At 36.6% G+C, this 12,350-nt stretch overlaps 23 non-coding genes across 23 annotated transcripts; 11 read left to right on the top strand and 12 right to left on the bottom strand.

The window, feature by feature from the left end:
- Nucleotides 1-103: 103 nt before the first annotated feature.
- Nucleotides 104-175, top strand: Trnag-ucc. Its single transcript has one exon. It is a non-coding gene; the product is annotated as a tRNA-Gly (tRNA).
- Nucleotides 176-495: 320 nt separating this feature from the next.
- Nucleotides 496-567, bottom strand: Trnaq-uug. Its single transcript has one exon. It is a non-coding gene; the product is annotated as a tRNA-Gln (tRNA).
- Nucleotides 568-765: 198 nt separating this feature from the next.
- Nucleotides 766-837, top strand: Trnag-ucc. Its single transcript has one exon. It is a non-coding gene; the product is annotated as a tRNA-Gly (tRNA).
- A 322-nt stretch (nucleotides 838-1,159) lies between these two features.
- Trnaq-uug lies at nucleotides 1,160-1,231 on the bottom strand. The gene has a single exon. It is a non-coding gene; the product is annotated as a tRNA-Gln (tRNA).
- Nucleotides 1,232-1,825: 594 nt separating this feature from the next.
- Nucleotides 1,826-1,897, bottom strand: Trnaq-uug. The gene has a single exon. It is a non-coding gene; the product is annotated as a tRNA-Gln (tRNA).
- Nucleotides 1,898-2,095: 198 nt separating this feature from the next.
- Trnag-ucc lies at nucleotides 2,096-2,167 on the top strand. The gene has a single exon. It is a non-coding gene; the product is annotated as a tRNA-Gly (tRNA).
- A 717-nt stretch (nucleotides 2,168-2,884) lies between these two features.
- Trnaq-uug lies at nucleotides 2,885-2,956 on the bottom strand. The gene has a single exon. It is a non-coding gene; the product is annotated as a tRNA-Gln (tRNA).
- Nucleotides 2,957-3,154: 198 nt separating this feature from the next.
- On the top strand, nucleotides 3,155-3,226 carry Trnag-ucc. The gene has a single exon. It is a non-coding gene; the product is annotated as a tRNA-Gly (tRNA).
- Nucleotides 3,227-3,550: 324 nt separating this feature from the next.
- Nucleotides 3,551-3,622, bottom strand: Trnaq-uug. The gene has a single exon. It is a non-coding gene; the product is annotated as a tRNA-Gln (tRNA).
- A 198-nt stretch (nucleotides 3,623-3,820) lies between these two features.
- On the top strand, nucleotides 3,821-3,892 carry Trnag-ucc. The gene has a single exon. It is a non-coding gene; the product is annotated as a tRNA-Gly (tRNA).
- Nucleotides 3,893-4,214: 322 nt separating this feature from the next.
- Trnaq-uug lies at nucleotides 4,215-4,286 on the bottom strand. Its single transcript has one exon. It is a non-coding gene; the product is annotated as a tRNA-Gln (tRNA).
- Nucleotides 4,287-5,579: 1,293 nt separating this feature from the next.
- Nucleotides 5,580-5,651, bottom strand: Trnaq-uug. The gene has a single exon. It is a non-coding gene; the product is annotated as a tRNA-Gln (tRNA).
- A 199-nt stretch (nucleotides 5,652-5,850) lies between these two features.
- Nucleotides 5,851-5,922, top strand: Trnag-ucc. The gene has a single exon. It is a non-coding gene; the product is annotated as a tRNA-Gly (tRNA).
- A 677-nt stretch (nucleotides 5,923-6,599) lies between these two features.
- On the top strand, nucleotides 6,600-6,671 carry Trnaq-uug. The gene has a single exon. It is a non-coding gene; the product is annotated as a tRNA-Gln (tRNA).
- A 322-nt stretch (nucleotides 6,672-6,993) lies between these two features.
- Trnag-ucc lies at nucleotides 6,994-7,065 on the bottom strand. The gene has a single exon. It is a non-coding gene; the product is annotated as a tRNA-Gly (tRNA).
- A 1,299-nt stretch (nucleotides 7,066-8,364) lies between these two features.
- On the bottom strand, nucleotides 8,365-8,436 carry Trnaq-uug. The gene has a single exon. It is a non-coding gene; the product is annotated as a tRNA-Gln (tRNA).
- A 198-nt stretch (nucleotides 8,437-8,634) lies between these two features.
- Nucleotides 8,635-8,706, top strand: Trnag-ucc. Its single transcript has one exon. It is a non-coding gene; the product is annotated as a tRNA-Gly (tRNA).
- Nucleotides 8,707-9,424: 718 nt separating this feature from the next.
- On the bottom strand, nucleotides 9,425-9,496 carry Trnaq-uug. Its single transcript has one exon. It is a non-coding gene; the product is annotated as a tRNA-Gln (tRNA).
- A 198-nt stretch (nucleotides 9,497-9,694) lies between these two features.
- Nucleotides 9,695-9,766, top strand: Trnag-ucc. The gene has a single exon. It is a non-coding gene; the product is annotated as a tRNA-Gly (tRNA).
- Nucleotides 9,767-10,483: 717 nt separating this feature from the next.
- Nucleotides 10,484-10,555, bottom strand: Trnaq-uug. Its single transcript has one exon. It is a non-coding gene; the product is annotated as a tRNA-Gln (tRNA).
- A 195-nt stretch (nucleotides 10,556-10,750) lies between these two features.
- On the top strand, nucleotides 10,751-10,822 carry Trnag-ucc. The gene has a single exon. It is a non-coding gene; the product is annotated as a tRNA-Gly (tRNA).
- A 593-nt stretch (nucleotides 10,823-11,415) lies between these two features.
- Trnag-ucc lies at nucleotides 11,416-11,487 on the top strand. The gene has a single exon. It is a non-coding gene; the product is annotated as a tRNA-Gly (tRNA).
- Nucleotides 11,488-11,810: 323 nt separating this feature from the next.
- Trnaq-uug lies at nucleotides 11,811-11,882 on the bottom strand. The gene has a single exon. It is a non-coding gene; the product is annotated as a tRNA-Gln (tRNA).
- Nucleotides 11,883-12,350: the final 468 nt, after the last annotated feature.

The raw sequence follows: 12,350 nt of genomic DNA, 5'->3' as shown, positions 1-12,350 counted from the left end.
GCAAATTTTTTCTATCCCCGATTCTCGACATTTTCTCCATCTATTCGCTACCTTCGATTTTTAACAAAAAGTACAATGATGTTTTGACCAATTACCATATCTTGCGTTGATGGTGTAATGGTTAACATTGCTGCCTTCCAAGCAGTAGATCTGGGTTCGATTCCCGGTCAACGCATATCCGCTTTCGGGTCTACATCATCCTCAATTTGAATGAAAATATTGCATGGTTTTACGGCGACAATAGAAAATAACTTTTGTCTTTGTTAACAAAACCGATTCTTTTTTATTCCATTAGTTTGAAATATCCAAAAAAATCAGGAACAACATATTTCGGGTGAATTTACGGGAAACAGAACACTAGCAAAAAACGTTTGAATTATCTTCCCTGCGATAAATCTTCGACTAATGATCGTAAAAAGGGCCTCGTTTCCAAGAGGCGTGCAGTGCAGCCAATATTTTTTTTGCTTCAAAGCGTGATTTCGTTAACACGGTCGTAGGTCCTGCCGAGATTTGAACTCGGATCCTTGGATTCAAAGTCCAAAGTGCTAACCATTACACCACAGAACCAACTTGAAATTAGTTTTGAAACGCATTTTTTTCATTAAGGATTATAACGATGCATATAGGACTGTTCACCATGAATTTCTCCATTCCAACTATCCTGCAAATTTTTTCTATCCCCGATTCTCGACATTTTCTCTATCTATTCGCTACCTTCGATTTTTAACAAAAAGTACAATGATGTTTTGATCATTACCATATCTTGCGTTGATGGTGTAATGGTTAGCATTGCTGCCTTCCAAGCAGTAGATCTGGGTTCGATTCCCGGTCAACGCATATCCGCTTTCGGGTCTTCATCATCCTCAATTTGAATGAAAATATTGCATGGTTTTACGGCGACAATAGAAAATAACTTTTGCCTTTGTTAACAAAACCGATTCTTTTCTATTCCATTAGTTTGATATATCCAAAAAAATCAGGAACAACATATTTCGGGTGAATAGACGGGAAACAGAACACTTGCAAAAAACATTTGAATTATCTTCACTGCGATAAATCTTCGACTAATGATTGTAAAAAGGGCCTCGTTTCCAAGAGGCGTGCAGTGCAGCCAATATTTTTTTTGCTTCAAAGCGTGATTTGCGTTATACACGGTCATAGGTCCTGCCGAGATTTGAACTCGGATCCTTGGATTCAAAGTCCAAAGTGCTAACCATTACACCACAGAACCAACTTGAAATTAGTTTTGAAACACATTTTTTTCATTAAGGATTATAACGATGCATATAGGACTGTTCACCATGAATTTCTCCATTCCAACTATCCTGCAAATTTTTTCTATCCCCGATTCTCGACATTTTCTCCATCTATTCGCTACCTTCGATTTTTAACAAAAAGTACAATGATGTTTTGATTAATTACCATATCTTGCGTTGATGGGGTAATGGTTAGCATTGCTGCCTTCCAAGCAGTAGATCTGGGTTCGATTCCTGGACAACGCATATCCGCTTTCGGATCTTCGTCATCCTCAATTTAAATAAAAAAATTCCATGTTTTTACGGCGACAATAGAAATTAACTTTTGCCTTTGTTAACAAAACCGATTCTTTTTTATTCCATTAGTTTGATATATCCAAAAAAATCAGGAGCAACATATTCCGATTGAATTTACGGGAAACAGAACACTTGCAAAAAACGTTTGAATTATCTTCACTGCCATAAATCTTCGACTAATGATCCTAAAAAGGGCCTTGTTTCCAAGAGACGTGCAATATGCAGCCAATAATTTTTTGCTTGAAAGCGTGCTTTGCTTTAAAGACGGTCGTAGGTCCTGCCGAGATTTGAACTCGGATCCTTGAATTCAAAGTCCAAAGTGCTAACCATTACACCACAGAACCAACTTGAAATTGGTTTTGAAACGCATTCTTTTAATTAAGGATTATAACGATGCATATAGGACTGTTCACCATGAATTTCTCCATTCCAACTATCCTGCAAATTTTTTCTATCCCCGATTCTCGACATTTTCTCCATCTATTAGCTACCTTCGATTTTTAACAAAAAGTACAATGATGTTTTGAACATTACCATATCTTGCGTTGATGGTGTAATGGTTAGCATTGCTGCCTTCCAAGCAGTAGTTCTGGGTTCGATTCCCGGTCAACGCATATCCGCTTGCACAAATTTATTTTGGGATCGCTTTCGCTGGGAGCTTAAATTCTGCGTTCGGAGTTTAAATATAGTGCTTAAATTCTGAAACTTAAATAAAAAATAAAAACCTGTCCCACACATAAACCCTGAACCTAACCAAATAGTATTGTAGACGTTCGATTTAAAAAAAAAATTAGAAAAAAAAGGAAAAATGAAGTAAAATAATGGTGCATTACCAAGATTTGAACCGGGATATTTCGCACGCAGTACGACCTCTCGACTAACAAGACGTTGCTGAAGCGCTGAAGCATAGCGTAGTTTAGGTATATTTATAGTGCTCAATGTAGAAAATAACTCAAACAGGCACGGTTACAAAGCTCCCATCGAAAGTGATCCCAAAATAAATTTTTGCTATCCGCTTTCGGGTCCTCATCATCCTCAATTTGAATGAAAATATTGCATGGTTTTACGGCGACAATAGAAAATAACTTTTGCCTTTGTTAACAAAACCGTTTCTTTTTTATTCCATTAGTTTGATATATCCAAAAAAATCAGGAACAACATATTTCGGGTGAATTTACGGGAAACAGAACACTTGCAAAAAACGTTTCAATTATCTTCACTGCGATAAATCTTCGACTAATGATCGTAAAAAGGGCCTCGTTTCCAAGAGGCGTGCAGTGCAGCCAATATTTTTTTTGCTTCAAAGCGTGATTTGCGTAATACACGGTCATAGGTCCTGCCGAGATTTGAACTCGGATCCTTGGATTCAAAGTCCAAAGTGCCAACCATTACACCACAGAACCAACTTGAAATTAGTTTTGAAACGCATTTTTTTCATTAAGGATTATAACGATGCATATAGGACTGTTCACCATGAATTTCTCCATTCCAACTATCCTGCAAATTTTTTCTATCCCCGATTCTCGACATTTTCTCCATCTATTCGCTACCTTCGATTTTTAACAAAAAGTACAATAATGTTTTGAACATTACCATATCTTGCGTTGATGGTGTAATGGTTAGCATTGCTGCCTTCCAAGCAGTAGATCTGGGTTCGATTCCCGGTCAACGCATATCCGCTTTCGGGTCTTATCATATCCCTCAATTTGAATGAAAATATTGCATGGTTTTACGGCGACAATAGAAAATAACTTTTGCCTTTGTTAACAAAACCCATTCTTTTTTATTCCATTAGTTTGATATATCCAAAAAAATCAGGAACAACATATTTCGGGTGAATTTACGGGAAACAGAACACTTGCAAAAAACGTTTGAATTATCTTCACTGCGATAAATCTTCGACTAATGATCGTAAAAAGGGTCTCGTTTCCAAGAGGCGTGCAGTGCAGCCAATATTTTTTTTGCTTCAAAGCGTGATTTGCGTTATACACGGTCATAGGTCCTGCCGAGATTTGAACTCGGATCCTCGGATTCAAAGTCCAAAGTGCTAACCATTACACCACAGAACCAACTTGAAATTAGTTTTGAAACGCATTTTTTTCATTAAGGATTATAACGATGGATATAGGACTGTTCACCATGAATTTCTCCATTCCAACTATCCTGCAAATTTTTTCTATCCCCGATTCTCTACATTTTCTTAATCTATTCGCTACCTTCGATTTTCAACAAAAAGTACAATGATGTTATGAACATTACCATATCTTGCGTTGATGGTGTAATGGTTAGCATTGCTGCCTTCCAAGCAGTAGATCTGGGTTCGATTCCCGGTCAACGCATATCCGCTTTCAGGTCTTCATCATCCTCAATTTGAATGAAAATATTGCATGGTTTTACGGCGACAATAGAAAATAACTTTTGCCTTTGTTAACAAAACCGATTCTTTTTTATTCCATTAGTTTGATATATCCAAAAAAATCAGGAACAACATATTTCGGGTGAATTTACGGGAAACAGAACACTTGCAAAAAACGTTTGAATTATCTTCATTGCGATAAATCTTCGACTAATGATCGTAAAAAGGGTCTCGTTTCCAAGAGGCGTGCAGTGCAGCCAATATTTTTTTTGCTTCAAAGCGTGATTTGCGTTATACACGGTCATAGGTCCTGCCGAGATTTGAACTCGGATCCTTGGGTTCAAAGTCCAAAGTGCTAACCATTACACCACAGAACCAACTTGAAATTAGTTTTTAAACGCATTTTTTTCATTAAGGATTATAACGATGCATATAGGACTGTTCACCATGAATTTCTCCATTCCAACTATCCTGCAAATTTTTTCTATCCCCGATTCTCGACATTTTCTCCATCTATTCGCTACCTTCGATTTTTAACAAAAAGTACAATGATGTTATGAACATTACCATATCTTGCGTTGATGGTGTAATGGTTAGCATTGCTACCTTCCAAGCAGTAGATCTGGGTTCGATTACCGGTCAACGCATATCCGCTTTCGGGTCTTCATCATCCTCAATTTGAATGAAAATATTGCATGGTTTTACGGCGACAATAGAAAATAACTTTTGCCTTTGTTAACAAACCCGATTTTTTTTATTCCATTAGTTTGATATATCCAAAAAAATCAGGAACAACATATTTCGGGTGAATTTACGGTAAACAGAACACTTGCAAAAAACGTTTGAATTATCTTCACTGCGATAAATCTTCGACTATTGATCGTAAAAAGGGCCTCGTTTCCTAGAGGCGTGCAGTGCAGCCAATATTTTTTTTTGCTTCAAAGCGTGATTTGTGTTATACACATCTTGCCTCCACAAATTGTGCCAGATAAACCGAGTTAAAAACAACTTCGATAAGAGCACACTCACCATGATAATATCCTCGTTAGTGATCAATAAAATGTTATATTGCTCCACAGTGTGGTCAAATACAACAAATGCTAACATGAAGAAACTTCAATCGGTTCAAAATTTTGCAAGTAAAATAATCACAGGATCTAAGAAATATGATCATGTAACCCCATTACTTAAAGATCTGGAGTGGCTGACTGTCGACAAATTGCTCTATTTCCGTAATGCGGTTATGACTTATAAATGCATGAACACTTTAGCGCCAAAATACCTCTGTGATATGTTCGAGAAGAGAACTTCTATTCATAATAGGTCAACTAGGTATTGCAACTTAGTACAAATACCCCGGTTCAAAACAAGTACAGGTCAACGGTCATTTGCGTATAGAGGAGCTGTGATTTGGAACAACCTAGATAGTAAACTGAAGGAATGTACATCACTTAAGACTTTTAAAACTCATTTGAAAGATCATTTACTGTCATTTTAGCCTGTTATCGACATTGTAAATACTATTAGCTTCTTAACATTCTATTAAACATAGTTTAGTTTTAATTGTAAATTTTCCAGTATAATATAATTATTTCTTAAATATTGTAAAATGGTTCTGAAAAACCCTTCTGGGAGAAACTATTAAAATTATCTATCTATCTATCTATCATAGGTCCTGCCGAGATTTGAACTCGGATCCTTGGATTCAAAGTCCAAAGTGCTAACCATTACACCACAGAACCAACTTGAAATTTGTTTTGAAACGCATTTTTTTCATTTAGGATTATAACGATGCATATAGGACTGTTCACCATGAATTTCTCCATTCCAACTATCCTGCAAATTTTTTCTATCCCCGATTCTCGACATTTTCTCCATCTATTCGCTACCTTCGATTTTTAACAAAAAGTACAATGATGTTTTGATCAATTACCATATCTTGCGTTGATGGTGTAATGGTTAGCATTGCTGCCTTCCAAGCAGTAGATCTGGGTTCGATTCCCGGTCAACGCATATCCGCTTGCACAAAATTATTTTGGGATCACTTTCGCTGGGAACTTAAATTCTTCGTTCGGAGTTTAAATATAGTGCTTAAATTCTGAAACTTAAATAAAAAATAAAAACCTGTCCCACACATAAACCCTGAACCTAACCAAATAGTATTGTAGACGTTCAATTTAAAAAAAATTAGAAAAAAAAGGAAAAATGAAGTAAAATAATGGTGCATTACCAAGATTTGAACCGGGATATTTCGCACGCAGTACGACCTCTCGACTAACAAGTCGTTGCTGAAGCGTTGAAGCATAGCGTAGTTTAGGTATATTTATAGTGCTCAATGTAGAAAAGAACTCAAACAGGCACGGTTACAAAGCTCCCATCGAAAGTGATCCCAAAATAAATTTTTGCAAGCGGATATGCGTTGACCGAGAATCAAACCCAGATCTACTCCTTGGAAGGCAGCAATGCTAACCATTACACCATCAACGCAAGATATGGCAATTGATCAAAACATCATTGTACTTTTTGTTAAAAATCGAAGCTAGGTAGCGAATAGATGGAGAAAATGTCGAGAATCGGGGATAGAAAAAATTAGCAGGATAGTTGGAATGGAGAAATTCATGGTGAACAGTCCTATATGCATCGTTATAATCCTTAATGAAAAAAATGCGTTTCAAAACTAATTTCAAGTTAGTTCTGTGGTGTAATGGTTAGCACTTTGGACTTTGAATCCAAGGATCCGAGTTCAAATCTCGGCAGGACCTATGACCGTGTATAACGCAAATCACGCTTTGAAGCAAAAAAAATATTGGCTGCACTGCACGCCTCTTGGAAACGAGGCCCTTTTTACGATCATTAGTCGAAGATTTATCGCAGTGAAGATAATTCAAACGTTTTTTGCAAGTGTTCTGTTTCCCGTAAATTCACCCGAAATATGTTGTTCCTGATTTTTTTGGATATATCAAACTAATGGAATAAAAAAGAATCGGTTTTGTTAACAAAGGCAAAAGTTATTTTCTATTGTCGCCGTAAAACCATGCAATATTTTCATTCAAATTGAGGATGATGAAGACCTGAAAGCGGATATGCGTTGACCGGGAATCGAACCCAGATCTACTGCTTGGAAGGCAGCAATGCTAACCATTACACCATCAACGCAAGATATGGTAATGTTCAAAACATCATTGTACTTTTTGTTAAAAATTGAAGGTAGCGAATAGATGGAGAAAATGTCGAGAATCGGGGATAGAAAAAATTTGCAGGATAATTGGAATGGAGAAATTCATGGTGAACAGTCCTATATGCATCGTTATAATCCTTAATGAAAAAAATGCGTTTCAAAACTAATTTCAAGTTAGTTCTGTGGTGTAATGGTTAGCACTTTGGACTTTGAATCCAAGGATCTGAGTTCAAATCCCGGCAGGACCCATGACCGTGTATAACGCAAATCACGCTTTGAATTAAAAAAAATATTGGCTGCACTGCACGCTTCTTGGAAACGAGGCCCTTTTTACGATCATTAGTCGAAGATTTATCGCAGTGAAGATAATTCAAACGTTTTTTGCAAGTGTTCTGTTTCCCGTAAATTCACTCGAAATATGTTGTTCCTGATTTTTTTGGATATATCAAACTAATGGAATAAAAAAGAATCGGTTTTGTTAACAAAGGCAAAAGTGTTTTTCTATTGTCGCCGTAAAACCATGCAATATTTTCATTCAAATTGAGGATGATGAAGACCCGAAAGCGGATAGCAAAAATTTATTTTGGGATCACTTTCGATGGGAGCTTTGTAACCGTGCCTGTTTGAGTTATTTTCTACATTGAGCACTATAAATATACCTAAACTACGCTATGCTTCAACGCTTCAGCAACGACTTGTTAGTCGAGAGGTCGTACTGCGTGCGAAATATCCCGGTTCAAATCTTGGTAATGCACCATTATTTTACTTCATTTTTCCTTTTTTTTCTAATTTTTTTTTTAAATTGAACGTCTACAATACTATTTGGTTAGGTTCAGGGTTTATGTGTGGGACAGGTTTTTTTTTTTATTTAAGTTTCAGAATTTAAGCACTATATTTAAACTCCGAACGCAGAATTTAAGCTCCCAGCGAAAGCGATCCCAAAATAAATTTGTGCTATCCGCTTTCGGGTCTTCATCATCCTCAATTTAAATAAAAATATTGCATGGTTTTACGGCGACAATAGAAAATAACTTTTGCCTTTGTTAACAAAACCGATTCTCTTTTATTCCATTAGTTTGATATATCCAAAAAAATCAGGAACAACATATTTCGGGTGAATTTAGGGGACACAGAACACTAGCAAAAAACGTTTGAATTATCTTCACTGCGATAAATCTTCGACTAATGATCCTAAAATGGGGCTTGTTTCCAAAGACGTGCAATATACAGCCAATAATATTTTGTTTGAAAGCGTTCTTTGCTTTAAAGACGGTCATAGGTCCTGCCGAGATTTGAACTCGGATCCTTGGATTCAAAGTCCAAAGTGCTAACCATTACACCACAGAACCAACTTGAAATTGGTTTTGAAACGCATTTTTTTCATCAAGGATTATAACGATGCATATAGGACTGTTCACCATGAATTTCTCCATCTCAACTAGCCTGCAAATTTTTTCTATCCCCGATTTTCGTCATTCTATCCATCTATTTGCTACCTTCGATTTTTAACAAAAAGTACAATGATGTTTTGAACATTACCATATCTTGCGTTGATGGTGTAATGGTTAGCATTGCTGCCTTCCAAGCAGTAGATCTGGGTTCGATTCCCGGTCAACGCATATCCGCTTGCACAAATTTATTTTGGGATCGCTTTCGCTGGGAGCTTAAATTCTGCGTTCGGAGTTTAAATATAGTGCTTAAATTCTGAAACTTAAATAAAAAATAAAAACCTGTCCCACACATAAACCCTGAACCTAACCAAATAGTATTGTAGACGTTCAATTTAAAAAAAAAATTAGAAAAAAAAGGAAAAATGAAGTAAAATAATGGTGCATTACCAAGATTTGAACCGGGATATTTCGCACGCAGTACGACCTCTCGACTAACAAGTCGTTGCTGAAGCGTTGAAGCATAGCGTAGTTTAGGTATATTTATAGTGCTCAATGTAGAAAATAACTCAAACAGGCACGGTTACAAAGCTCCCATCGAAAGCGATCCCAAAATAAATTTTTGCTATCCGCTTTCGGGTCTTCATCATCCTCAATTTGAATGAAAATATTGCATGGTTTTACGGCGACAATAGAAAAACACTTTTGCCTTTGTTAACAAAACCGATTCTTTTTTATTCTATTAGTTTGATATATCCAAAAAAATCAGGAACAACATATTTCGAGTGAATTTACGGGAAACAGAACACTTGCAAAAAACGTTTGAATTATCTTCACTGCCATAAACCTTCGACTAATGATCCTAAAAAGGGCCTCGTTTCCAAGAGACGTGCAATATGCAGCCAAAAATTTTTTGCTTGAAAGCGTGCTTAGCTTTAAAGACGGTCGTAGGTCCTGCCGAGATTTGAACTCGGATCCTTGGATTCAAAGTCCAAAGTGCTAACCATTACACCACAGAACCAACTTGAAATTGGTTTTGAAACGCATTTTTTTCATCAAGGATTATAACGATGCATATAGGACTGTTCACCATGAATTTCTCCATCTCAACTAGCCTGCAAATTTTTTCTATCCCCGATTTTCGTCATTCTATCCATGTATTTGCTACCTTCGATTTTTAACAAAAAGTACAATGATGTTTTGAACATTACCATATCTTGCGTTGATGGTGTAATGGTTAGCATTGCTGCCTTCCAAGCAGTAGATCTGGGTTCGATTCCCGGTCAACGCATATCCGCTTGCACAAATTTATTTTGGGATCGCTTTCGCTGGGAGCTTAAATTCTGCGTTCGGAGTTTAAATATAGTGCTTAAATTCTGAAACTTAAATAAAAAAAAAAAACCTGTCCCACACATAAACCCTGAACCTAACAAAATAGTATTGTAGACGTTCAATTTAAAAAAAAAATTAAAAAAAAAGGAAAAATGAAGTAAAATAATGGTGCAATACCAAGATTTGAACCGGGATATTTCGCACGCAGTACGACCTCTCGACTAACAAGTCGTTGCTGAAGCGTTGAAGCATAGCGTAGTTTAGGTATATTTATAGTGCTCAATGTAGAAAATAACTCAAACAGGCACGGTTACAAAGCTCCCATCGAAAGTGATCCCAAAATAAATTTTTGCTATCCGCTTTCGGGTCTTCATCATCCTCAATTTGAATGAAAATATTGCATGGTTTTACGGCGACAATAGAAAATAACTTTTGCCTTTGTTAACAAAACCGATTCTTTTTTATTCTATTAGTTTGATATATCCAAAAAAATCAGGAACAACATATTTCGAGTGAATTTACGGGAAACAGAACACTTGCAAAAAACGTTTGAATTATCTTCACTGCCATAAACCTTCGACTAATGATCCTAAAAAGGGCCTCGTTTCCAAGAGACGTGCAATATGCAGCAAAAAATTTTTTGCTTGAAAGCGTGCTTAGCTTTAAAGACGGTCGTAGGTCCTGCCGAGATTTGAACTCGGATCCTTGGATTCAAAGTCCAAAGTGCTAACCATTACACCACAGAACCAACTTGAAATTTGTTTTGAAACGCATTTTTTTCATTAAGGATTATAACGATGCATATAGGACTGTTCACCATGAATTTCTCCATTCCAACTATTCTGCAAATTTTTTCTATCCCCGATTCTTGACATTTTCTCCATCTATTCGCTACCTTCGATTTTTAACAAAAAGTACAATGTTTTGAACATTACCATATCTTGCGTTGATGGTGTAATGGTTAGCATTGCTGCCTTCCAAGCAGTAGATCTGGGTTCGATTCCCGGTCAACGCATATCCGCCTTCGGGTCTTCATCATCCTCAATTTGAATGAAAATATTGCATGGTTTTACGGCGACAATAGAAAATAACTTTTGCCTTTGTTAACAAAACCGATTCTTTTTTATTCCATTAGTTTGATATATCCAAAAAAATCAGGAACAACATATTTCGGGTGAATTTACGGGAAAGAGAACACTTGCAAAAAACGTTTGAATCAGTATCTTCACTCCGATAAATCTTCGACTAATGATCGTAAAAAGGGCCTCGTTTCCAAGAGACGCGCAATGCAGCCAATAATTTTTAGCTTGAAAGCGTGATTAGCGTTATACACGGTCATAGGTTCTGCCGAGATTTGAACTCGGATCCTTGCATTCAAGGTCAAACGTGCTAACCATTACACCACAGAATTAACTTGAAATTAGTTTCGAAACGCATTTTTTTATCAAGGATTATAACGATGCATATAAGACTGTTCCCATGAATTTCTCCATTCCAACTAGCGTGCAAACTTTTTCAATCCCCAATTTTCTTCATTCTCTCCATCTATTTGCTACCTTCGATTTTTAACAAAAAGTATAATGATGTTTTGATCAATTCCCATATCTTGCGTTGATGGTGTAATGGTTAGCATTGCTGCCTTCCAAGCAGTAAATCTGGGTTCGATTCCCGGTCAACGCATATCCCCTTTGGGGTCTTCGTCATCCTCAATTTGAATAAAAATATTGCATGGTTTTACGGCGACAATAGAAATTAACTTTTGCCTTTGTTAACAAAACCAATTCTTTTTTATTCCATTAGTTTGATATATCCAAAAAAATCAGGAACAACATTTTTGGGGTGAATTTAGGGGACACAGAACACTAGCAGAAAACGTTTGAATTATCTTCACTACGATAAATCTTCGACTAATGATGCTAAAAAATGCCTTGTTTCCAAGAGACGTGCAATATACAGCCAATAATTTTTTGTTTGAAAGCTTTCTTTGCTTTAAAGACGGTCATAGGTCCTGCCGAGATTTGAATTCGGATCCTTGGATTCAAAGTCCAAAGTGCTAACCATTACACCACAGAACCAACTTGAGATTGGTTTCGAAACGCATTTTTCTTTTAGGATTATAACGATGCTTATAAGACTGCCGGTTCACCGTGAATTTCTCCATTCAAACTAGCATACAAAGTTTTTATATCAGGAACAACATATTTCCAGTGAATTTATAAGACACAGAACAATAGCAAAAAACGTTTGAATTATCTTCACTACCATAAATCTTCAAGTAATCATCTTAAAAAGTTTCTCATTTCCACGAGACGTGAAATGCCTACGATTTTTTTGCGTGAAAGCGTGATTTGCTTTAATGCGGTCGTAGGTCTTGCCGAGGTTTGAACTTGGGTCCTTTGATTCAAAGTCGAAAGTGCTGACCATTACACCTCAGAACCAACTTGAGATTGGTTTCGAAACGCATTTTTCTTGGAGGATTATAATGATGCTTATAAGACTGTTCACCATGAATTTCTCCATTCCAACTAGCGTGCAAATTTTTT

The sequence above is a fragment of the Dendronephthya gigantea genome, unplaced genomic scaffold (genome assembly GCF_004324835.1).
Source record: "Dendronephthya gigantea isolate DGI-Jeju-01 unplaced genomic scaffold, DenGig_1.0 000003F, whole genome shotgun sequence".
Classification (NCBI taxonomy): Eukaryota; Metazoa; Cnidaria; class Anthozoa; order Malacalcyonacea; family Nephtheidae; genus Dendronephthya; species Dendronephthya gigantea.
The sequence above is the reverse complement of the archived record's forward strand: the minus strand, read 5'-3'. Positions and strand labels throughout refer to the sequence as shown.